The following is a 27,026-nucleotide window of genomic DNA, read 5'->3' on the forward strand; positions in this document are numbered from 1 at the left end:
CGTCAGGCATGTTTGCATATTGACTTTCACAATCCGTGTCATCAGGGTGGCGACGGCGACGACACGTCATACGAGCTCGGCCAGTCTGGTTGTTACCTGAAGAGAAGGAGAATATTATGGCCAGTAAACCACTGGACTACTCCATTTGTTCAAGGGCATGGAGCCTGTAACCCATTGAGCAGTTCACGGGGATCGGGCAATCCCTCTAACCACAAAATCTCTCCATACAACAATCCCTCTAACCACAACAATCTCTCCACACAACAATCCCTCTAACAATCAATCACAGTGTCACAATCACTCTCAGTGTAACAATCAATCACAGTGTCACAATCACTGACATTGTCACAATCACTCTCCATCACTCTCTATTATAATTACTCTCAGTGTCACAATCACTGACAGTGTCACAATAACTCTCCACCACAATCACTGACAGTGTCACAATAACTCCATCACAATCACTGACAGTGTCACCATCATTCTCCATCACAATCACTCTCAGTGTAACAATCAATCACAGTGTCACAATCACTCTCAGTGTCACAATAACTCTCCACCACGTTCATGCTCCATCACAATCACTCTCAGTGTCGACGTCACAATCACCAATAATGTTACATCACTGGTACAGTATTACAATCACCTTGACAAGCTCTCACCTGAGTGACATCCTGAGTCAGGCTGTGGCCGCCTTTCCCCCCTTGCCTCAGCAAACCCATGTTCGATCGCTCCACCCTGCTGCAATTTGCGGCGAATTAAGTAGATGGCAAATGCCACGGTCACCACCGTTGCTACCAAAGTTGGCAGCATCCTCAACCGTACACCAAGTGCTCTTTATTTTATCGCAACACAGTAAAATGTCACACCTGCGAAACCTGCGAACATAACACACATCATAAACACTGATATCTGACTATTATTTGGACATTTAACATTGGAAAGTAGAGCACAACTACAGTAAAGTAGTGACATTATCTAAAAAAGATTAAACCCTACCAAACTACCCTATACTTCTACCCCCAACATATTTTCTGGTAAATTTCCCAAATTCAAAATTCACATAAAAATTCAATATGTAACCCACCCCTTCAGGTTGGTCTCTCTTTCAGTGATGTTCACCCCTCTTTCGATCTAACACTAAACATGGTAAATGGCCTGGCGGGCCTGTGTGTGAAACAGATGTTGGAAAGTGCAAGTAAAATCTCGAAATCATCATCAACTAATACGTAATGGTCTCATCCTTAACGGTGCTAATGTTTGAATTGCTGCTTCGGGGTGCCATCCCAACAGACACCAACACTGTGCGAGTCAGCAGATAGTGCTTCTTGAATATATCTCTTTGTTGAGTACAGACTTGCTCTCAACTTCTGAAGAACATGCTTCAGCTGATTAGCACAAATCTACAAGATCAACCAAAAGCTCTATCACATATAGTCATGTTTACTATGTGATCAGTGTTGTACATTGACCTCCAAAGTTAAGCAATCAGTTAACCCAGAAATCCAAACACAGGAGGATTCAGTGTGAAAGCAACAAGACACATATTACAGGGAACAAATGTATGATAAACTTATGACCGTTTACATATCAATACAATTTACTGCAAAATAATTACAATGACAGTATTACAATACGGTGGCAATATTTGACGGAAGTAAAATTACACAGACAGTTTGTCATGCATCCGCCGAGCAGGTAGGATAGGGGAAGACCGCAAAAAAGACAGCGTGAAGAGCGCGGACAGACCAGCAGGAGGCAAGCCACGGACACAGAGGGACGAACACTGACCAGCCTATCCAGGCGTTCTGCTGGTCAAGTGTCAGTCGGACTTCTCTGACTTCCCTCCATAGTGCTTGTCGGACTATGTGTGAACTGTTCACACTGCCTCACATATATAGTTCAGTCCCTTCTGGATTCCGCGACAAATTTTTAAGAATTCCAGGGCAAATATAAGTAAATTCTGAATCCCATTTTTCAAAATTCCGCAAAAAAATCTGCAGTTAAAAACTTGAAAAAACAAACAAACTAATGCAATTTCAAACTTCAAAAAAGATCGATTTCGTGAACATAATTGCAGTCACAAACTCAAATAATATTATTGTAAGGTGCTGAAGAAAAATGTACTTTTCTGACTAAAATTTAAATTTTATACTTATCCTGACTAATGCTAAATGTTTGTCCTTGTGAATGATAGTGGAACACTTGAAATCCCTTGAAGTTCCCTTCCAAAAAGCGGACGTAAAATCACTACTCACCCAGGAGTTGCCTCCCTTGCTCCTTTGGGGCTCTTTTCGTCACCTGACCGACCATGCCTTGTCACTCTCTCCGTTTGAATGCCCGACACCCGGATTTACAGGGAAATCCAGAGTGCCATAAGAGGGGAGGTTTGGAGGGCTGACCTCATGAGTCAGGACAAGTATAAAATATCAATTTTAGTCAGAAAATTACATATTTTTCCTTATCCTGACTCATGCTAAATGCTTGCAGAATCCGTCTGAATCGGTGGTGGGTCAGGCCACTTCTGGATTCTCTGGCTGTAGATTTACGTCCTGTATTACCCCCCATGGGAACTTATGACGGCACTGCTGATGATTCTGTTCTTTCGACTTCCTGTGATGAGTCTGGGGGCAACCACAACTTGTCAGATTTCTTCCGAAACTTCTGACATTTTTTGTGGATTTTAGATATACTAATATTCCATTAGTTATCTATTGCAACTCCATCTCTTGATGCGCGCATCAAGTGGAGATGCGACCCTTCTTCATGTACGAGTATGTCCTATACAAGTACAGGGTCTATCACTCATGCTAGCCTGTCCTAGACGTGTGCATGGACCTCGTGGTTTGGTAGACTGTCAGTTTTACCTGAAGTCATGGCGATGCATACTATAGAAATGATCCCTAAAAGTATGATCCCATTTGCCCTCCAGAGCGTTGGTTTTCATAAGTCACGTGATAAAAAGGGTGATATTTTTCTCAGCGCCTTTGTGGAACCGTTAGTTGTTGTGCTACAACAAGTGGCCCAAACTGGTGAATGCCTGAGACGTCTTCGGTGGCAATGTCTCTGAGGTAGTAGTTAGCAAACACTGTGTCCGATTTCCAAAAGCAGCCCTCCATTATTGTTGTAATCGAACAGTTTCCATGCAGAGCAAGTGTATACGCCAAGGCGCTGACTTCGTGGGCATTGGAGGCTCGTGGAGGCTCAAGTCCCGCTGCTTTGTAGGACCTTAGTATAACGGCTCTCATCCATATCGATATCGTTGTCCGTGACAGTCCGTGGGCGCCATAGTAGATAAGGGGATGAATAGGCGCTTGAATTTTCGTCTCCTTGTATTTGTCCTTTGTAGGTAGACTTTTAGTGCTCTGACAGGGCATAAGGATAGATCCTGTGTATTCTGTGGTCCAAGGACTGTAGAGAGTGCTAGGATGTGGAACTGTCTCTCAGGCTGGCCGGGCAGTTGTTTCTTGGCAATAAAATCCCATCTCAGTCCTAGATGTACGATGTCACGATTCAAATCGTGTTCGTTCGAAGTCCAGAGCATGTATTTCTGACATCCGAGCTGCTGTTGCTAGGGCGATCAGGAACAGCATTTTCTGAGTCAGTAGTTCAAAGGATGTCCATTTTAGAGGTTCGTAGGCATCACTGGTGAGATGTCGTCGAAATTTTTTGAGATCCCAGGCAGGAGCCTTGAAATACTTTTGTTGGTCTTCCAACTTGAACGAGCGTAGTAGTGCCAGTATCTCTGGTACTTTGGTCAGCTTGACACCCGTCTTCATGGTGATTACTGTGCTGAGCGCAGTCAGGTATGTTGAGAGTGTTGAACCTTTTAAGTGTCTCGTCTGTTGCAGATGACACAGGTATTCATACCCTTGCCATGTCCCGTCATGGAAGCGGAGAGATGATCGATTCTGGAATCCTGGCTTGAAGCTTGTCTCATCAATCTTCCCGGTAATATGTAATAAAGATGTTGTCACCAGAATCCGAACAATGTGCAGCGATGATGCATAATACGTCGTCACTAGATCAGCAAAAATCTATGATGTACTGGGACTGCCATTGATGTGAAGTCTATTTATAGTCGACTGGCTAACCGCGAGCAGAAACCGTCTCACGCTTGCCGTTGCAAGTCCCCAAATAACCAATATCAAATCTGCTGACAGGAGAAGTCCTCTATGACCCGTGAAGATAGTCAAACCACGCTGTACCCTGCTAACTGGAGTGTAAATGGAGCCTTTCCCACGTTGAAAGAGTTGTTTACAACTGTAGAAGACTTCCTGGCACGTGACTGTGACATCACCGGTGTTGCAGGTATATGATCCTCATAGAATCTTGTGCAGTTGTTGATTTCTTCGTCAACACGGCCTTGTCCGTAACCTCTCTGTTCGGCTTGTGCCAGAGTTACACGAGTGAACACGTGTCTTGATGGCTGAGTGGAAGTGGGCGAAAACTTCGCCACGTAGTGCTGATGAAAGCAGACTGTTCCCTGTCTGTTGTGACTGTATTCTTCAACTTTATAATCTTTACTGCAGTCGTCATCTTATACAGATGTTCTGTAAAGTTGACCGTAACCGATGTCTCGCTGAGGAACTGCGACAATGCTGTTAACTGTCCCCTTGATATCTTGTAAGCCCATGTGATGAAAATAAATCTTCAGTGTTTCATCGGATGTTATCTGACATCATTAGTTTAGGTGTGAGTCTCTTCCTTCAGCCACGCGTTGATCCAACATAGCCAACATCTAGTTGTAGTGTCCAGTTGCGTTATCTTCTTATCTTCCATCTTGAAGATCTATTACGGGATTCACTGATGATCTTGTAATCTCAAACCCTGATGTATCATGAAGGGCTCCGTATGATGAAGGGGAAATCTGCTATCGTTGAACGGCGGGACATGCTGACTCTGATTATAATCCTCCCCGTGAGTGCCTGTGCGCAGGTTGATGAAGGTCCAAGTTGGAAGATCCATATCTGCGCAGTCTGTAGAATCCTGGAGAACGACTGGATCTACTTCTGTGTTAGAATCCTTCCTGCTGAGACGCTGAAACTGCGTGGAGGCTCCATCGTGGACTGCTAACGCTAAGCTGGCGTTCGTTGAATCCTCCAGGCTTCTAACTGCTGATACTTCTGACAGTAAAGATCTTCGCGAACGTAACCGTTCGTGCAGGCCTTCATCGAGAGAGCTTGTATAGCTAATATTCCTTCGCGCAGGGCGACTGTCATCGGAGGGGTCTGCTATGCTGAGCTGACGTTAGTAGAGTTCTCCAGACTTCTAACTTCAGACGGTGAAGTTGGACATTTCCCTATCTGAAGATCCATAATGACGTGAGTCTCTGTATGTAGATCTGTATGTAGAGCTGCGTGCAGGTGAACAGTCACGGTGTGACCGTGTATTCCTCCTGGAGTCTTTAGATATTTCTCTAGGCCTTCACGAAGGCTGATTGACGTAATCTCCCCTCTGTGAGATGTGGAGTGCCTGCGCGCAGGTTCCCGATGTGAGTCTAAGTCCGACGGTGCTGACGATCCATATCTGCGGTGTCTGTAGGGTTCTGGAGAATGCTTCAATCTGCTTCTGTGTGGAGAATATTAGAGGCTCCTTCGGGGACATCTAAGGCTGAGCTGACGTTGGTAGCATTGTCCAGACTTCTAGCTTCAGTCGTTGAAGATTGTCAGGTGTGTGGCCTTTGCACAGGCTTTCCTCTTCATCCAGGTGTGTTGGAGAGGCTGCTGAATCTTCACGCAGGCTTGTACTCGTCGTAGTGGTCTTCGTAGCAGCTTCCTCCTGCGTGAAGCGACATTCCATTATCAACATCATCTGATCTGTAAACTGTTGCATAAACAGGCCCAGGTTGAAGTTCTGCGACGTATGTTGAGACTGCTGCAGGGTTGATGATGCTTCTGAGAACGTTGAGGCCTCTTCTAAGGTACGCTGCACTTGTGAAGAGTTGACGCTGCTGCTATCTCTGGTACCCGATGTCTGCGTTGATAAAAGGTCTTCTGTCAATGTCTGCGCTGATATAGTTGCCGATGTAGCTGTTGAAGCAGGCTTCGTCTTCTTGCTGACGACTGTGACTTCAGGTATGATGATGGGGGGATCATCATACACGTCTGCTTCTTCCGGAGGTACAATATCGGCAGTGAAGGATCTCGTCTTCTGCGTAGAGCTGTGAAGAGACTTCGACGAAGTCTTAGGAGCTGTAGACTTCTTCTTCTGCGCTGAAGAAGATCTCGTCTTCTTCGTCTGCGATGAGGACAGCTCCGTTGACGACGATCTCTACTTAATCGAGACGGAGTTCATCACTGGAACAGCGACCTGCCCTCGTAAAACGCTCGGCAATTCACTGGAATTATGAACCTCGGCAGCAGTAGTTAACACACGGTTATCAGCGCAATCACTCGATTTACCAGACATGACTTGTGAATACCTTCTTACCCAGTCCTTTGCACGTCTATGAAGAGAAAAAAGGTAGTTATTAAATTCAAAAGTAGTTAGTTTCTGACAATGTTTACAGCGAAAGCTGGAAGAACATGTAGTAGTGCAATCAGGACATAATATATGCGGGTCAGCCACAGACAGCCGGTACCTACAACGAATACAAGTTTTCATCAATTGTAAACCAGATGAAAACATGGCAAACAACGTATAAATTAGACATAATATCAAAACATTTGATAATATACAATCCAAAAACCGTATACAGCTGCCATTTAGATGTAAAAGGTCCAAAATAGAAAAGGATATGTGCCGTATAGGGACCCAGGTGCTCTCACAACCGTCCTCAAGGGCGAAGAAGGAGAGAGTGACAAACATGGCTGGTCATGTGACCAAACAGGGCGCCAAAGGAGGCAAGGGAGACTACTCGTGGGTGAGTGATGATTATACGTCCGCTTTTTAGAAGGGAACTTCAAGGGATTTCAAGTGTTCCACTATCATTCGCAAGAAGAAGGAGACAAGCATTTAGCATGAGTCAGGATAAGGAAAATTTGCCCATAGCTTTCTAGAAGTTTCCCGGCAACACTAGATTACAAAAGGATCGAAACAAAGTAGTTACACATTCAGTGATGTCAATACAATGACAACTCTGCTTTACAAAGATTACACTACCATACATATTGAGTCCATGACAATCAAAATTATAATCGAATTTCCTCAGTTTCCACGGGATGAATCTGTTAAAAGCACTGAGATAGGTAACACAAACCTTAACCCTCAACAAGCTGTTAACTGTAACGTAGAGCAGTCCCGAAAGAGACCAAACGCTGACCATTCTGAAGCACTGCTTGAAAACAATAGCCAATAAACGTCAAGTTAACTAGACCCTGTCAACGTGTTCCACAAGAAAAGTTTCTGCTCGAGTGACCACATCCTGCCTAGGATTATCACGTCACCAGACTTTTCACTATTTATCCAAATACACTTGTGCTAATAAGAACAGGCTAACCTAATATAAGAATTGAAGTGCACATTACATATTGTTAAGCATAATTCCATAGATACATTACTACAACTGTGACAAGTGTGGAGCATGACAACATAGCACTACACATCAACAAGGCCATGTAACCACTTCTCTGTATGGGCTTTCACGACAGAACAACCCGGGAAGATCTGGGTTAGAATTTATCTTCAGTAACCCATTCTTGTAGTAAGAAGCCACTAACGGAATCGGGTGGTCAGGCTCGCTGACTTTGTTGACACATGTGATCGTATCCCAATTGGGTAGATCGATGCTCATGCTGTTGACTCAATTATTTACAGACCACCTCTATATAGCTGGAATACTGCTGAGTGCGGCTAAAACTAAACTTACTCACTCATGACAGAACAGGATAAACTAACAAAGAGAAATAGTCTTTCAAGTTTTGTGTACAATGTGACAATATGTTAAAGGTAATGATTGGCTTCATATGATCAACTTGATTATTTTTTATATTCTACTCAAGATTTTGATAAACACTGGCATCTAATTTAAGCAAGCTGGCTATGAGTAGTTTGCAATTTATCAATGAGGAAAACACACAAGCTTTCTCTTCCACTTGCCCTCAATATCAATCATGACAGAAACCATTAGACCTCCTAATGACCTTGACACTGCTGCTTTCCTGCGCCATGTACAGTATTCTTTCAAATGCTACATTCAACAGTTTGAATGGCATAGTTGACATCTTGAGAGAAGATGCAAAAGTTACATCAGTTTTAACACCAGTTGATGTCTTCAACAATACTTCAATACTATCGAGACGGTATGCATCAGCTCTGCATCTTTTACTGCACTTGAGTCACATCCCCTATTTTTTAACACCTGCTTCTTGAGCCCATGAAATTGACCATGCACCTAATGATGTCATCATGATAGACACTTTGAGGACCAGTGAGGTCAACATATTGTTTGCCACTTGCTGCTGAAGTCCTCGAGTAAGCTATAAAAGGATAGATATTTAAAAAGTAATGAAAAAAAACCCTCAAAGCTTACATTTTCTCTAATGCACAATATAATTAGGGGATACAGTAACTGTACTGTGTTTGACGAATTGAGGATGTATACCGGTGGTTATATAGCCGCAAATTGAGTTTTATCGGCGACGCGTAAGCGGAGTCGATTTAATGTTAAATTTGCGGCTATATAACCACTTGTAGAAGTCCCCAATTCGTCAAACACAGTACAGCTATCCCCATTTTAATTCAACTCGTTTTGCGCTGTTTTTTCGTGAAAGAAATTCATTATTTAAACCAGGTCAAAGTTCCTCTAGGTCAAACGTTAATCATATCACTCCTTCAACTTACACCATCGCCAGGAAAAGTAGTTCCCTTTTCAAATTTCAACACGTTTATTATGTGCACACTGACTAAATCTGACAATGATGAATACATCATAGTGTTACAGCTAAAATGGACAGAATTATCCTGAAATCGGGCTCTAATTATCAGACATGAGCGGAACGCTAGCAATGATAATGGCCCGCTGATTCCTCAACTACGGGCCATTATCAGTTCTGTTGTCATATGACGTCACAGCAGGTGACGTCACGCTCCATAATGACGTCATAAATCTTGTTTCATGATCTCAAATCTTTATTTCTGATACTATGAGGCCACGGGCCTATGAGTACAAATACACCTCATCGGTGCAGACATGAAATAAAGTGATAACAATGAAAGCATGTATAATATATACAATCTTAATATGACAAAATTGATTTCCTTTTTTCGAATGCATAAAACAGATATTTAGCAGTATTCAAGGAAATGTCTTCATTTTTGGATGATAATAACGAATTGAATTTTAGTATATTGGGGAAAACATAGAATTGCGACAAAAGATATTCACGTCTGAATTCAATGTAGGCTGGACAGATAAGTAAGAAGTGATATTCATTTTCAATTACGTATAAGTTACACATTTTGCATGTTCTTTGTTCCCGGGGCATGTTATGGTAACGACCTCTTTCAATTTCTAAGCTATGGGAACTTAACCTAAATCGTGATAAACAAGATCTATATTTGGATAAAGTAATATGAGTTAAGTATGTTTCACAAGAATTCCTTAATTTAAAATTACAATACGTAAACATTTTGGCGCTCTCAGATAAATCACTATGGCAAACTTGCCGAAAATTATCTTTCAGTCGTTGAAAAAACATTTTAACAAAAACATTTTCATCTCCGTAGGTGTGTGATACTCAAACATCACCAAAACCTAATTTAAATATGATATATCTAACTTTGGTAACCCAGTTCTCATAGCCTTGCTCATCATACATACGCATCATATTGTAACATTGTCGAGGCAAACGGCACCCAGGCATGTTAGTAAGATATAACCAATATTTAATACATTTTAAAACAGCAGATAGTTGGACAGGATATCTACCACAATCGGCCAATACTCCATTATTGGACGTGATAACTTAACGTTTAGAAAACGTTTGCAGGCATATAAATGAACTTTTTCCAGTTCTTCCATATTATTAAGCCCCCAAATTTCAAATTGGTGTTATCTTTGTATCGAATAATTTGAAGTACAGATGAGGCGAGTGTGGTTTCAAGGAATGTATACTACTAAGAAGTAATGACAGCATTTTTCTGGCTTGAATAGAAATATTGTCAAACGCTTTCGACCACTGTAACCTATTACTAAAATACAAATCCGAGATAATAATATCCTGAAACAACTTCGACAACACTACCATTATAAAACCATTTTTCAAACCGAAATAAACCACCTCCTTTCTTAAAAACTACATTTTTAGTTTTATGCATGTTCACTGCCAATTTCCATTCTGAAAAATACCTATTAAGAATATTTAGTTTAAACTGCAGACTTCTCACGCTGTTCCCAAACAAAATAAGGTCATCCGCAAATAAAAGAAGGAAAATATGAATATCATCTGGGTAACACCGACATTCACTTTCAATTACATTAACTAATTCATTTATATAAAACTGAAACAAAAAGGGGCTGAGCATACACCCTTGTCTGACTCCCATTGGGCAATCAAATACACTAGATAAACTACTATTTGAACGATCACAAGATTTCACACTATTATAAATAGACTCTAGCATTTGACCCATTTTACGACTCAGATCGTGTTTATATAACTTCCAAAGAAAATGTCTTTGAACAGAATCGAAAGATTTCGAGAAATCAACAAAAGCTACATAGAATTTACCACCTTTGCGGGAAAGATAACGCTCGATAATAGAATTCAGAACAAAACGATTGTCAACCACTGAATAACCTTTTCGAAAGCCTGATTGACACTCAGAAATTTTACCAAACACATCCGTCCAGTACACTAATCGCTGATTCAGGATGTACGTGAAGACTTTGCTGAGGATACTCAAGAGGCTTATTGCTCTGTAGTTGTCGGGGATAGAAGTGTCACCTTTCTTATGAGAAGGAATTAATATTCCTGTAGATCAGGTCTCTGGGAATTTACCCTTTTGGTACATACTATTGAATATTATCTCGAGGTATGGAACGATTACATGGGAGGAATGTTTAAGATATTCACTCAATATGTAATCAAGTCCTGGAGATTTGTTGTTCTTTAGCGCCTCGAGACTGCGAACGATCTCCAATCTTGTTAAGGGGGAATCCAGAATATCTTCAGTGATTTCTCTTATAGAATCTGGGGGATCTTCAATATCATGTATATCGTCATAAATACATTCTAGATTATCTGGACTGCCGTAGAGGGTAGAAAAATAATCCACCCAGTCTCCAATATCTACGGGGTTTGGGCGCAGTTTACGACCTGATAAACGTTTTATTGTACCCCAAAAACGTTTCGAGTCAGTTGTTGAGGTCTCTAAATCATCTCTCTGACGTTGGATATATTCTTTTTTCTAAAAGCATTTAGAAACTGACATCGTTCATGCTTTTTAGAGAGGCATTCACTATCGTACCATGGTGAAGTGCTGCTTTTGTGACTTTCTGGTCGTCTAAACATGGAGGCAGCTGAAAAGATGGCGTCCGTGAATATCGAGACTGCTTCTGCTACATTAGTCAATGAACACATGGCTGCTTGTTCGAGTAATGCCAAAGTCTCCGAGGATTCCATATGATGAACAAAGTTGGGTTTACATGACTCCTTCCATATGTACCTGCACTGATCTATATGGGTAGAGGTTGGGTTCGGCAAAGAGTTTCATGATCTAACAGTGTTGGGTCAAGAGCCCGCCGTGAGTAAGTTGTTTGAACTTAAAATTACATTTATGATACTGTTTTGCCTTTTTTAACACAAGTTCCATCCATTTTAGCGGGATAGGGGAGTTAACAGACCCAGGGCTTCTGCAAATGACAATGCCCTGTAAAACAGCTTTACCCCAATGGTGTAGGGACACATTCAAAGGTTTTGGTGAATCGGTTTTCAAATTGCGACCGTATTTGCTTATTATAAGGTCAAAAAGTTATAGCACTGACCAATCAGAACTCGTGTTACATACTAAGTTGAATTATATAGTCAAACTGAAGCTGATGATTTTGCATCAGAAAACTTGTATGCACCAATATTGTAATGTTTCTTGTAAACTTGTGAGGGTAACAAAATGTTACCTGACTCTGTTGCCTAGAAGGAAGAGGCATTATCTGTATTAACTAATGAGACATGGTCACTTGATGACCCAAGTGATAAAAGACATATATGTTCTAAAAGTAAGGCTTAATTCGGTGTTTGCCCTAGGCATACAAATGTAGGAGTCATCATGACTCCCTGGTGTAATGAGAGGGAGACATGGACATGTTTTGGGGAGTCAACTTTAGTTTGAAACTTTCATCTTGAGACATTACCTGTGATTGATTAACAAAAACAAGGTTAGGTAAGGCAGGTCAGGTGTTCCCTGGGAACGTCAACTTTACCTGTGGGAAGATCTCGAGAAAGATCCGTTCATCGAACACGCTTTGAGCGCTGTAAGCTGTGTGTTGTACCACAAATACGGTATGTTTTTAGCTCCAGTGGCGGCGGCGATCATCACAGTAAAGCATTGCCAATTTAAAGAGGGAAAAAATAATTATAATAGTATACAAGATGGAAACTGCCCGGCAAGAAATGACTCCTACTCCAACACAGGAGCAGGGGGAGGAAATACCGACACAAGTCATATAATTATAATTATATACATAATGTCTGAAGGAAAAACATTCGTTAACGATGCATACCATGCAACCGTGGTCGCCGTTCTAGCTGTAGGATACGCTTGTTTAACCAAAATGGCTCTCAAACAACCGACGATCAAACTCAATTTCGACCAGCAGGATATGGCCATGCCCATCATGACTTTAGGGATGGCGATGGCCACCAAGGACGTCCTCGTAAAACAAGGAATCATACCGGAAAATATTTTGAAGTAAAATGAATATATATATAGAATGGCTACGATCGCTATGATGGTCGGCGGGGCTTTAGTCAACGCCCTGGCATTTTCCCCGGAGTAATTACCTGTTCTCGAATTACGGGAGTCGAACGCGGCCGAGGTAGAAGCGGAACGAAAACGGCACGATATAGCTGTGGAGAAATCACAAGCCGCGCAAACCGAGTACGCAAAAAAACGCATGCAGAGACTCGATTTCATTAATGATCAACTCGAGCATGAAAACCAAGCTGTTCGCACGTTCAAGAATGTCGATGACGCCGCGAAAGAATATTACCTGCTAACCGGTAAACAGCTCGAACCACTCGATGAACCCACACTCTCCAAGTATTACGCGCCTTCCCCGGAACAAAAAAAATCGAGAACTAATCTTCATCGCACTGGACCTAGCAGCAACTGTGTTAATTGTCAAACAATTAGACTAGATATTCATATGGATATAACAAAGATGAGACCCGCTCCGTATCATTGTCAATACGTGCTTATGGGAAAAGCCGAGATTTGTGGTAGGAAATGCAGGACTGAGGGGTACTGTTGTTTTCATATGAGGATTATAAGAAATGGTTTCGTGAACAACACATGCTCCCCTGTGTGGTATTGGAGTGAAATGCCATTACTGTTTATGAAGAGCCCACGGGGCGAACGTGGTCTGAAACCAACTAATTTACAACAAGAAAAAAGATTATTTGAACAAACGTAAGTGCCTCCTCAAAATGAAAAGTAAAAAAGGCTTCATTTTTTTGCCTGGCAGATAAGGCTGACGGAATGACCTCCCTTACATAACTGGAGGCACAATTAGAGATTGGCTTGCATCTAAGTATAATAATGACCGACCTGCAGTTCGTGCGCTCTCCTAGAACCTCGAAAGGTTATCTGAGCAGCTGGCGGATGAAAGTAGCCAAAATTATACCCGTCACCGATATCAAACCTCACTAGCAAACTAGAAGAGGAACTGAACGACCTGGGACGCTTCAAATTTCGATTCGTATTGAAAATAACGCGGATTGATGGGGCCTATGAGTTTGCTTTCCTTCCCTTCACAGTTGGACGAAAAATCGCGACTCAACCTGAGATAAATGCGTATTTCAACACCTCATTACAAAACATACAAGAATACCTGGATGTTGAGTACAGAATCGAAACAGTCAATCTAAGTATAGCTGACTACAACGCTGAAGTGGACCTATTATCACCACCCCTCCACATGTTGAAAATAAAATAGTAAAAAAACATCAACAAAAACAACAGATTTTATGCACGCTTCTTTTTTTTCCTCAGTAAATAAGGCAACACCCAATTAGAGATTGGGTTTGCACCTAAGTATGATTATGTTTACTGCTCGAGAACTTAATGAGATTGCAGAAGAACGCCGTGAATTCGACTATCCCATCGACCTGTTGTGTGGAGACAGATCATTCCGTGGCCAGTTCGGGCGAACTGAACCCCCGAAAGGTTATCTGAGCAGCTGGTGGATGAATATAAGGAAAAGGAATATATGGGCTATCAAGTACTTCGACCGACCTGACTATCGACAGCTGATCACTGACAGACTCGAAAGGAAACTGGACGACCTTGGAAGCCTCAACTTTCAAATCACGGTGGAAATGTCACTTAATGTAAAGCCGGCGGACGGTTCCTCTAAGCAGCGAGTTTTCCCTTACTTTAAAGGCGGCCAAAGATTCGTGACTCAACCCGGGATGATAGATGTGTATGTCAGAGCCTCGATACAAAAAATACGAGAATACATAGAACGCTGCCCCACAGAGTGTGGGATTATGATAACGGAACAAAAAAGATTTCTCTAGACAAAGTTGACTACAAGCCGGAGCAGGATGACTACTCCATGTTGTAAAAAACATAATTTTTGCGTGCTTCATTTTTTTACTCAGTACCGATGGTCCAATTAGAGATTGGGTTTGCAACTAAGTATAACAATGACTACTGTCCGAGAGCTTAAACAGATTGCCAAGAACGAGGTGTAGCCGGTTACTCCCCATTGAGGAAACCTGTTGAGATTACTCAACATACAACCCCCTCCCACTGTGAAACAACTCAAACTCCAAACGAAAGAGCTGGGGCTGACGGGTTATTCCCGCCTGAGGAAAGCCGGACTAGTCGAACTATTGCACGACCCCGTACAACCTCCTCCCACGGTGAAACAACTCAAACTCTGAGCGAAAGAGCTGGGGCTGGTAGGTTATTCCCGTATGAGGAAACCCGAGCTCGGTGAACTGTTGCATGAGCACAGAGTCGTCGATCTACATTTCGTGCACACTGAACACGCTATAGGTAACTATCTGAGAGGCTGGCGGATGAATGTAGACAAAAACATAGACATTGACGACGTCAAACCTCTGATTGCTGACAAAGTCAAAGAGGAACTGAACGACCTGGGAATTCTCAAATTTCAAATCACGGTGATGTTGAAAATGTTCAGCCTTATTTTAGGGGCAAACAAGAAGTCGCGACTCAACCTGAGACGGTAGACAATTCCATCAACACCTCGCTTCAGCAAATACGAGGGTACCTGGAACACTTCACGCACAGGGGTTCAGGGTTGGCAGGGACAAATTTGATAACTACATGCCGTTCAGAGGTGGATCGTACCTGGACTTACCAAAGGAAGAAACAAGCCATGGTCAACGCCAAAAACAGAGGAGACAATTGCATGAGGTAAGCGATCAGGTCAGCCTTGCTTCCTGCCGAGGTTAATTCGAGCAGACCTTCGAGCTACCCCGAAGACAACGGACTCAACTGGGACAGTATAGACGAACCCACCCCCATATCTTAGATCACCAAAATCGAAAAACAGAACCACATAGCCGTCATCGTCTTCGTGCATGAAGGCAACAAAACGATCGTGCACAGGATCAGCATTACCAGGATATTTAGAGTTGAAAACATTATATACATTTTATAAATATTTCAGGAAAATTTGAAGTCAAGTTAAGAAGGGTGAATGTACTGGGAAAGTAGTAGATATAATGATAGTCCTGGATCAAGTCCAACAAAAGCCTCTGCAAAGCTTTATTTCACAAATAAAGCTTTTGTCAGGCCCTTAGATCTCGCACCAGTATATCTACTACTTTTGAATCCCCAGTTAACTTCCCGGCCACACATGGCAGTACTGTGCCGCACATGGCACTATGACGTGTTGACAGGAGGTAACATTGTACCGTACGGTACGATCAATAATTCCTCTCTAACGAACCCTCTACCTGGCCCATCTCTCAAGTAGTACAAGTTCGGCTCGTCGGCTTTGATGTCCACTTTATCTATGTTGTAAGTTTAGACTGACCATATCGGATCGGTGGCTCGCTTATGGCTATCACCCTCGTGTTCCCCTGGCTGGTATAGGTACCTCACTAGGGCCGTATCTGGTATCTGTTTCTCCTTCCCATGCAATGGTGCAGCCGACTCTGCCACTATTGATTTTAGTTTGATAGCGTCGGCTGGTTTCTTGCCGGTGAGACGGGTGATTTCGTGGTTGATGGCTGACACCACCTGAGGTAGCCGCGCTACCCATTCCGTCAATCATTTCCCCGGGTTGGTCATCTCTCTCGCATACTGATGCCCAAATAAGCGCTCAGCCAAAGTCCTGTTGAACCTCTCAACTATGGCTTGGCTACGATGGGCTCCTGCCGTGCCAAGCCTGACCTTGGTATCGTGTTTGTCCAGCAGGTGTGACACGACACTCATGAACTCCCGCCCGGGGTCAACTTGCAGCTATGTGGGCAACATCAGCAGACTGCGTTTGTATATGCGTTCAAATCCGCGGGCAACCTGGGCCGAGTCTTTCGCGGTCAAGGGTTCGGCTTCCTTGTATCGACTGGCCACGTCCACGATGGTTAAGGCATACTTGTACCTCTTGTCGTGGGGTAGGAATAGGAGGTCGGCCTGGTGAACGCTATTGGGTATGTCAATACCGAACTTCCTTCTAGGCACGTAGTGTGGTTCCGGTAGATAGATCGGCCACAGGGCTTGTTTTTCAAGCAACGCTTTGGTCTCGTTTGGGGGAACTCGCGCCATTTTAGCCAGCTTATGTCCGGCGCTAGCTCCTTTCAAGTACCCACATGGGCTGTAGTAAAGAGCCTCAAAGTTTCTCTGGTTCCGTGACATGTTGCCCCGACAGGGTATGGTAATTACATATATACCTATGTTGTTGGTTCAATTTTCTCTTGCCCGTACGCGTACGTGTTGATCCCATCAATAGCTATCCAACACTTAGTGTCCATCGTCGACTGGGACGTCTTGTGTATAGTCAGTCCGTATATCCTATGCCCATCACTTCTAAGCATGTTCATTTTATGCCTGAAGGTACGGGTCTTGAACAGGGCTTCCTTGAATCTGGCGTGTTTGATGTGTTGTTTAACCACATACTTCTTAACACCCTTCGCCTTCCGGATCTCACCATTGTCGGCCTTCAGGATGGAGTACATCTTGGGTCTCAAGCCTATGTACTCGGCTATGGTTGTGCCAGCACACTCGTCCTTCATCTTACCTAAGACCTTTTTATCTACCATGCTGTGTATAGCATGGTCCTTGTGGTAGTCACTGGTGTCATACAAATCGAGGCGTTTTTTCATGTCCTCATACACGCCCTCAGTTCGAATCTCCATCAGCAGGGAATCCGTGTCAGTGTACAACACTTCACACCTGTCGTCGTGCTGTTTTTTCAGTTCATTGTAGTAAAAGTCGTACATCTGGTGTTTGGATAAATCGAGGATGCTCATCCCCACGTAAACAGGCCTGTTGAATTTTATGTGGTTTTTCTTCATGTGTAGGGCAACCAGATTGTCAGTGAATATCTTGCTCCGATTGCTCAGGTTCTCCATAGTCTTACCAAACACCGAGTTGTTCATGAGCTTGTAGAGATTTTTCTCAAAGTCACTGGTGGCAAGCTTTCGGAGGTCTGTGTTCATTCTGATGTATGGCTCCATCCAGGGGCTCTGGTTGAACACGAGCACCCTGTGTATTTTGGTCAGCCTCATACCCAACGACAGGTACAGCTGTAGGTTGCGATAGTGAACGATGTACTTGGTCTTATTCATTAAGTTGGGCACGAGTTTTTCAACGTCTGCCGCCCGCCCACCTAACAAGTTATGTTGGTACTCAGACATCCAGTCTTGGTTAACCCTCATATGTTCGGGGGCCACGGGGTAGCTGTTGTGTGATGTGTGTAATGCCTTGGAGTATTCCAAGACAACCTCGAGGATATAACCTTTACTCGAATCATCCGCGATGCTCATAACATCAATCTCATGCGATGTCCATTCGACTCCCCCTGTGGGTAGATACTGGCTCATGGCCCAGCCGTACAGGTTGTTGGCGTCGAGGTAGAGAATATGATTGGTTGGCTTGCTCAGGTCATAGCCCTTCACGTATTGATTATTTGCTTTCGCGTATCGTTTGGTTGCCATGGAAATCCCACCTCGCAAGCCTTTCTCAATGAATAGGTGCATGTCGTAATCAGTGAGCAATTCCAACTTAACTCCGGTCTTTTTCAACAATGCATCCCACGACAGACCTGGGCTGGTGTAGTACCATGAGTAGTCGAGTTTATACTGCTTGAACCATGTCCGCCTAAACGTCTCAAACACGTCGGCTAACAGCAGTACATCTGTCCTCAAGTACAGGTCGTGATAGTCACCCAGATTCTTACAGCCCAGTTTATATCATACGTTAATCGCGTGCGAGTAATCGTCTTGGGATATTGTCGAGTCGGTCAGGTTGCTGTAAAATTCTCTGATGGGGGGTAGTCGGGTCTCGGCGAACTTGGCCCAGCCATCCATGTACTCATAGGGGTACACACCCTTCCTCATCAGCAGGGGTCGAGTCTCGGCGTCGGTATATCGATCAGTGATGGGGAAAGTATCGTTGGCCTTGACCAGACTGTCGAGTGACAACCGGAGGAACTGAACCGCGTCGATGAACCTCAGGCCATTCAAGCTGAAGGAGATGTATCTCTCCATGTTGTTGGGGATGCACGTCAGGTTGCCGTCGACTTTCGCGATGGCCTGCATGATCAAGTGAGAGTCGTACCCTCTCAAGTTGTGGAAGACCACGGGGATGTTTATTGTCTGGGGAGTGATTCTAAGCTTGAGGTTACATGCGCTATGAGCGGCACCTCTATACTTACCGGTGACGTGGCAGTGATTTCTCACTGAATCACCGTTCAGTGGTGAGTCACACACGTGGCAGTTAGTGCTACAGGCGTGAGCTAGCCGGTCAGCTTGGGTCATACGCATGGGAGCGACTGTATGCAGTGCATTCCTGATAGTTTTCTCTCTTCCTCCTGCAAACACTTTAGAAACTTTTCAGCCGCGTCGGGACCCCTGTACCATACCGGAGCTTTCGTTTTCCCATCACATCGGACGACCACGTATCCAAACGCACAGGCCTCATGCTCCTGTGTTTTGTGTGTGAAGCTCTCGCCTTTGGGTGTACCCCCAACAGCCTCAACGGGTTTGACCAAGGCTTCAAAGTCGGTGTAGATGACATAAGGCACGGACATTTGGTTCTTGTGGTTGCCGAATTTTAGGATATTGTCACCTTCCTTAGGCATGTCAACTCGTATGGCCATCTTCCCCACACTTTGGCAATACTCCCGGTGGGATTCGAATAAATCAGCTCTGCTAAACCCGTGCAGGCATCGTACACAAAAGTGTTTTTTCCCAACGTGTTTCGACTGGTCGTGCAACAGCTTGCTGAGATGTTTTATCCACATGTGGTGATACTTTTCACCTTGCTGGATCATGAATATATTGATAACGCGGCGGTTCAACAGTTGGGTTCCCCCCAACACTGGACTGACCCTGTGTACTATTGTTGTGTTGCCTTCGTGCCCTAAGACGTTTATGGCTATATCATTCTGTTTTTCTATTTTACTTATCTGGGATATGGGGGTTGGTTCATCTGTACCATCCCAGTTGAGCCCATCATCTTGGGGATAGCTAGAAAGCCTGTCTGAATTAGTGTCAGCTGGAAACAAGGCTGACCTGATAACTACCCTCAGGCAATCGTCTCCTCTATTCTTGACGTTGACCATGGCATGTTTTTTCCTATAGTAGGGGGGCAAGTCTATGTACGACCCACCTCTGAATGGCACGTAGTTATCTATGTCTAGATAGACATTATCGATTTTATCAACAACCCACCCGGACCCCATGTGTGTGTAGCGTTCTAGGTATTCTCGTATCTGCTGAAAACTGGTATCGATTGATGCGTCTATAGTCTCTGTATGAGTCACGACCTCTTGTTTACCTTGGAAGTAAGGCTGAACGTACTCAGTGACCCCAGCCCCCTGCTGTTTATCGAGCGACAATTTCACTGTGATCTGAAACTTTATACTTCCAAGATTGTGTAGTTCCTGATTGACTTTATCAGCATTAGAGGCTTGATATCGGCGATGTCTATGTTTCTATCAACATGCATGCGCCAGCCTCTCAAATAGTTACCTACAGCGCGCTCAGTGGGCATGCGCTCAGTGGGCATGAACTCTAGGTCAATAGCTCTATTCTGATGTAATAGTTATACAAGCTGTTGCTTCCTCATACGGGAATAACCAGCCAACCCCAAATCGCGTACCTCGGCTTTTAGTTGTTTTACAGAGGGGTCTGAAGGCGAACGGGGTCGTTTAATAATGCGACTAACCCGGCTCTCCCCAGGTGGGAATAACCCGTCAACCCTAGCTCTTTTGCTCGGAGTTTTAGTTGTTTTACCGTGGGAGGGGCTTCTAGACCTAGTAACCTCAACAAGGCTGGTTTCCGCATTTTAGAATAACCAATTACACCCTGCTGTCTCCGGATCTGCTTGAGCTTGCGAATAGTAGACATAGTTGCGTAAACACCTAAGTATATCAATCTCTAACCATGGGACGCCGGTAAGGGAGGTAACTCCTCCAACCTTGATAAAAAAATAGTGAGGAGCCCACAAAATCTTTTAGTAAATATCTAGATAGACCTTATCGATTATACCCTCGACCCGACCGGAACATACGCAGCATAGTAGGGTGTTTTGTATTACTTGCAACGAGTCGACAACAAGTATATCTATCTCCCCATGCACATCTACTCGGCCACTATCAAAGTGTGCCCAGCCCATGGCACATCAAACCCTACTTTCACCATGATTGTAAACGAACACCCCTTATATAGTTCGCTAACAATCATGGGTTTGAGGACACTGATATCTATACTTTCCCCCACATCCATCTGCTAGCTTCTTAGGCAACTTTCCCTGTGCTCAATTTCCACAAACGTAGTTATACCTAGGTGTGTCCACAGCCTCTAATTGGGGCCTTACACTGCTATCCTGAGGAGGCATCTACGTTCTTTTCTGTAGTCTTTTTTCTTCTCATCGATGAGATGATGTCTGACTACGTTTGCTCTGTGAGCTTTGCATGGGCAGTAGTGCCCTTTCACCCCGATACCACACACAGAACATGTGTAGTTCGGGCTTCCCATATGGAAACAACAGTACCCCTCAGTCCTGCAGTTTCTACCACAGGCTTCTGTCTTCCCCATAAGCACGTATTCGCATCGGTACGGAGCAGGCCTCATCTTTGGTATACCCATATGAGTACTTAGTACAATTGTTTTGCAACCAACGCAGTCGCTGCTAGGCCAAGCGCGATAAAGATTAATTCCCGGTCCATTTGCCCCGGGGATGGTGTGTAGTACTGAGCGAGTGTGGGCTGATGGAGTGGTTCTAGCTGTTTACCTGTTAGTAGGTAGTATTCTCTCGCTGCGTCGTCGACATCGTGAAATGTTTTAACGGCATAGTTCTCACGCCTGAGTTGTTCGTTAATGTAATCGATCATCTGGACACGTCTTTTCGCGTACTCAGATTGTGCTGCTTGTAATCGTTCCACAGCCAGGTCATGGCGCTTCCGCTCTGCCTGAATCTCAGCCGCATGTGACTCTAGTAGTTTCGAGAAGAGGAAATTACTCCCTGAAAATGCCAGGGCATTTACTAAAGCCACGCCGACAATCATGGCGATCGTAGCCATCCTATTATATATTAGCACATTTACTTCAAATATTTTCCGGTAGGATCCCTTCTTTTACTAGGATGTCCTTGGTGGCCATCGCCATACCAAGGTTCATTATGAGTATACCCATATCCTGCAGGTTGAAATCTAGCTTGATAGTCGGTTGTTTAAGCACCATTTTAGTGAACCGAGCGTACCCTACGGCTAGACTGGCGACCACGGTGGCGTGGTATGCGTCGTTGACATCTTGGGAACAACACGGCCAAACTGGACGCGATAGACGATCACATCGCCCATGAAAAGGTCAAACTCGGTGAAACGGAAGATGAGTCTCTGAGAGCCACCATCGAGGAACGAATACGTAATTTGGAAGAGGAAAGAAGGACCCGCCTGGAAACGGCATCCTCCTTCCGAGACCAGCTACGATCCCAGATCAGCAGGATCCTCTACCAGGACACAACGCTAGCTGACAGGATCCGAATCCTCTTCCGAGAGCAAGGGATTACTATCGCCAGCATTCTGACTGCATTGGGCTTCATCATATCATCCCTGGTGGTTTCACTGAGTGGGGGTTCCCCCACGCCTGCCGGCAGCAGTGGCACACCAACACCCACAGGTGGCGTCAAAGACTTGATAAAAAACAACCTGAAATCCCTCGGGGAAGCCCTGGCTAAACTGGCTGGTAAGGCCGCCGAAGCCCTGCCCGGCATCCTGGGTAGCATCGTCTTGTGGCTGCTAATCGCTCTGGCTAAAACTGCCACGTGGCTTGGTCAAAACCTGTGGGCAGCCATCGTCGCCGTGGTGGGTTTGGTGTATGTAGCGGCTAAGGAATTTTAACCAAATGAGACCCAAACCGACCGCTACCCCACCAACCACCAGGGCTGTTTTACGATCGATGTGCTGCTGATCGGATTGTGAGGGCTGTGGGGATGTTGGTTGAACCCTGGGCTCCGGGGGTGGTGCCACTATACCCGTTTCACCGGCCGTGGGTGGCAGGACTTGGGGGGTGTTTACATCGGGGTTGACACCCAACTTTTGGTCAGCCGTGGCTATGACTATTACTCTCAGTTGCATATCGCTCGGAGCCATGCACAGTCCCACGTCGAAGACGTAGTCGACTTTCGACCGGGCGTATTCCAACACGCCTTGGTAGCGTTTGATGGCACTCGGGAAATCTACTGGAGCATTGATAGCATTCTCAACGTTAACAACGAACTGTTTCTGAGCGTCGTAAGCAGTCCCCTTACCGAGGATGTTGGAACGCGTTTGCGTCTGCGCACCCAACAGCGCCCACACGTACGTTCGAATCGAGTCATTCAACCTGATTACACCGGCACGAGTAAACCCTCACGACGTGTCCAACATGAACTTTTTCCAGTTATCTGCTGCCCCCTGCTCGAACCTCTAGAGGTTGTGAGGTGATGATACGACTTGTACCCCCATTCTTTCATCTTCTCGCTGGCATCCACGAGGGGCATGTTGTGGACGATGGGGATACTCAACCCTTGGTTCGGTCCCGGCAAACGCCAATCCGTCTTCGGGTTTAGTTCGAATTCGTTGCAAATACGTTCGTAGGCCCGTCCATCGTACTGGTTGTTTACTGCTTTCCACGCTTTGTCCTGTGGGAGCGGGGCGCTGATCTCATTGACGATACGTCTGATCTGCTAGTACAAGTAGAACGTGAACACAGACTGACTCACCGGTCCCCGCCGAGTGTCGGTCAATGTCACACCACACCCCGTTGTAGCGCATTACATGGCGAAGTTGAGTTGATTCTACCAGAACTGCATCGGGTTGTTGAACCAAGCGTGGACTGCCTTAGCGTTAGTCACTGAAAGCTTATACCAGTCGAACACATCTATAAACTGGGCGTCGAAATACAGCCCATCAGCAACCACGATCTTGTACGGGAAATCTATATCTAGTTTAGGGTAAAACACTCCAGGGGAGTACATTTTAAAACTATTATATAATACGCATATATACTCTAACATGTACATAACACTTCCAGGAATAACGAGCGGCGAGGCCGTTCAGCTGATGCACGCGATCGATAAAACGTCGGGTCAACTTGAAGTCGCACTCTGCGATATCACCTACCTACCGCGATGGACTAACATCAACATCAACAACAATAAGCTGTTCGTCAGTTGAGCTCGCAGCCAGATAACTGACGGCTACTACAGCGTGTGCTCGCTAAGCCCCTGGGAACCGAACTCAAGATGAACGACTCAAACAGCACAGTGGTGTTAATCAACAACGGAATAAACCCCTTGAGTTTCGGCTGGCCATTGGCGAGGACACTCGGTATGCCGCCTGATGAGATAAAACCAACAACTACCGTCACAGGCACGAAGTTACCCAACCTAGTACTGTACCGAGATCTGTGCATTCATTTCGGCCAGGTGAGCACAACTGACAACATTCATGGGGGTCACCCTTCCACGATACTGCGAGCTGTACCGGTGAAAACGGACAAATACAAAGACGGCAGAACCGAGTCGTTTTCACCGCGGCAGTATAAGAGGTTAACTCGGGGCAACATCCCTGAGCTGATAATATCGGTGTTAGATATAAATCATAACCCGGTGAATATAGGATACCTCAGCATAACGCTTCACATAAAATGATCAGCGCACAAGGCCCTGGAAAAATGCATCAATGCGGGGATCTCCGACCTCGGGGACACACGCGGTTTCGACGACCCCGGAGTAGATGGTAAATTGTACGCCTGGCAACTGAAAAAGAACATTTACAAAAGCGTTGAAGTCCCCTTCGTTGGAGCCCTAGGTGATATAGTAGATACCACAAGAGCGGTCGTCAACACTCGGTACGCCCTAGTCAACACGGGTGATGATAAATGGATAGTATACCCATCGTTCGGGGGGCAAACTGTTCGACTTAGAAGATGTTGAGAGCACTACCGTCGCCAGAAACAAGCCATATACGCTCGTCTTCACTGAAGATGACAAGTGGGTGTTATTACCCGCTAAAGGTGACTGGTTTCTCAATATTAGGCTCGGCTCCCCCTACGTGTTCACGGATAACAAAGACAACTACCTAAACAAAGTCGTGAACAACGGAACCCTGCTCGTGGCTCGTGGCAGCATGTTAGCTTCCAGTGGGCAGGTATAGATAGAGCTCAAATTACTCGATTACCATGAGGATTTTAGAGATGTCGCGAAAAACTTCACACTCATCATAGACTTCTATCTCGGAGAGGTAGGGGTTTGGCCATCTAGGAATTAAAAGTATCTGTTTTAGACAAAAAACATAATCCTGTGAATACAGGATACCTCAGCGTGATGCTGCACATACCATAATGACAAGCGCCCAAGGTCCCGGAATGCGATTGAAAAAATGCGTTAATATAGTGGTCTCCGACCTCGGGGACAAGAGAGGATTCGACGAACCAGGAATAGACAGTAAACTGTATGCCTTGCAACTGAAAAACAATGTTTACAAACACGTCGAAGTCCCCACCGTCGGTGGATCTGGCAGTAACTTAGACGATATCATTAATACATCAAGAGCTGTCAGTAACACTCGGTACGACCTAGTCCGCAATGACGAGGATGAATGGATGATATAACCAGCGTTCGGAGGCAAGCTGTTCAACTTAAACGACGTCGAGACCACGGTCGTCCTTCGAAGCAAGCAGTATGCCCTCGCATTCACCGATGACCAAAAATTGATTTTAACACAATCTTGAGTTGACTGGTTTCTCAACATCATGCTCGGCTCTCAGTACGTGTTCACTGAAAACAAAGACCACTACCTAAACAAAGTCGTGAACAACGGAACCCTGCTCATGGCTTACGTCCCAACGCATAGGCGCAGTGTAATCATCAGCACAGTCTCAAGTATGGCAGCCCACATGCTATCGAGTAAACCCGGGGAGCGAGACGTGGGGTTGCAGGTGGTGTCTGAATTCGAGGGCGTTGTCAACATCCTGGAAAGTCTACCGGCGAATTCCACGCTGGTCATCCAAGTCTACCTCGGTGAACCATCATCACCAGTCGAAATCGTGAAAGGAATCAAACTCCGGTGGACCAAACAACATCAATATCGCGTTTGTTCGCGGGTGAACGTGGATTCCCACACCAGTCTGCAGGGAGTCACCGTGACCGTGGAAGACACGATATCGCTCACCAAAATTTTCCTATCCGACAACATAAATCTCAAGGGGTTGAAGTGCACACCTGAGAAATTATCAGAAAAACAATTGGAAACTATTTCATAACTTTATATAGACGATGAATCATCATCCCAACGTCACACTCGGTGATTTAGGAGACACGGAGGAGTTCGATCTGCCTGGTGATGAAAACACCTGGGACGTCCTATATTTGAAAGACAACGTGTACGAGCGGGTGCCGCTGGCAGACTTTAAAGAGCCCGAATGGTTGATCAACGTGACCCTCACCGCACCTTACATCTCTTTAAACAAAAATAGGTATGTCTCCGAAATTAGGAACAACGGCGTCTTTCTCGCGTCTTTCATTCCGAATTTTGATAATATAATGGTTGACCAAGTACCACATCATACGTGCAACATGTTAGTTTCAAACGGGGATTCAAATTTAAGGTTCGACTTACCTGATCACCTATCAGATCTTATGACTATGAAACCAGGCTCCACACTGATCATAGAAGTCTTTCTAGGACACGCTGCTAGTTGGAGTGGTTCAGACCGATAATTTATAGCTGGGTTGACAATACATTGTGAAGAGGGGGCCACACGTTGCCGTATCGTCATAAAACTGGGATCGGAACCTTTACTGAGATTTATAAGTCTCAAATACACTGAACAACCATTAAATAAAACACAATTAAAAAATCTCTTATAAAATATGTACACAGGATGGGGCTGTACCCAGTCGTAGAAGAAGTAGCGAAAACCAAAGAAATCATAGGAGACTCACATTAAATTGTTTGGCTGAGATCAACATTATTTACATTTTAGTTTATTGATGTGAAAATTTACTGCTAGGACAAACAACACTTACCTCCCTGTCGAGTGATCACAATTGTTCACGTGACCAGGAAGTGTTGGCTTGAGTCATAAGCCGCGTGACCAGGAGAGTGCCGATTCGCGGTCATAGTGACCAGGAAGTTGGCTGGGGATTCAAAAGTGGTATGCACACTAGCGGAGAGA

The 27,026-nt window shown here is 44.7% G+C and overlaps 1 long non-coding RNA gene and 1 pseudogene across 1 annotated transcript; both read right to left on the minus strand.

Annotated features, from left to right (window-relative positions):
* LOC124261891 lies at positions 1-26,935 on the minus strand. The gene is made up of 3 exons (XR_006894457.1): positions 26,878-26,935; positions 663-878; positions 1-96 (listed from the first exon to the last, which is right to left on the minus strand). It is a non-coding gene; the product is annotated as an uncharacterized LOC124261891 (long non-coding RNA).
* Positions 2,801-2,919, minus strand: LOC124261900 (annotated as a pseudogene).
* Positions 26,936-27,026: the final 91 nt, after the last annotated feature.

This window comes from Haliotis rubra, unplaced genomic scaffold (assembly GCF_003918875.1).
Source record: "Haliotis rubra isolate DU_JTF1 unplaced genomic scaffold, ASM391887v1 Scf814, whole genome shotgun sequence".
Taxonomy (NCBI): Eukaryota; Metazoa; Mollusca; class Gastropoda; order Lepetellida; family Haliotidae; genus Haliotis; species Haliotis rubra.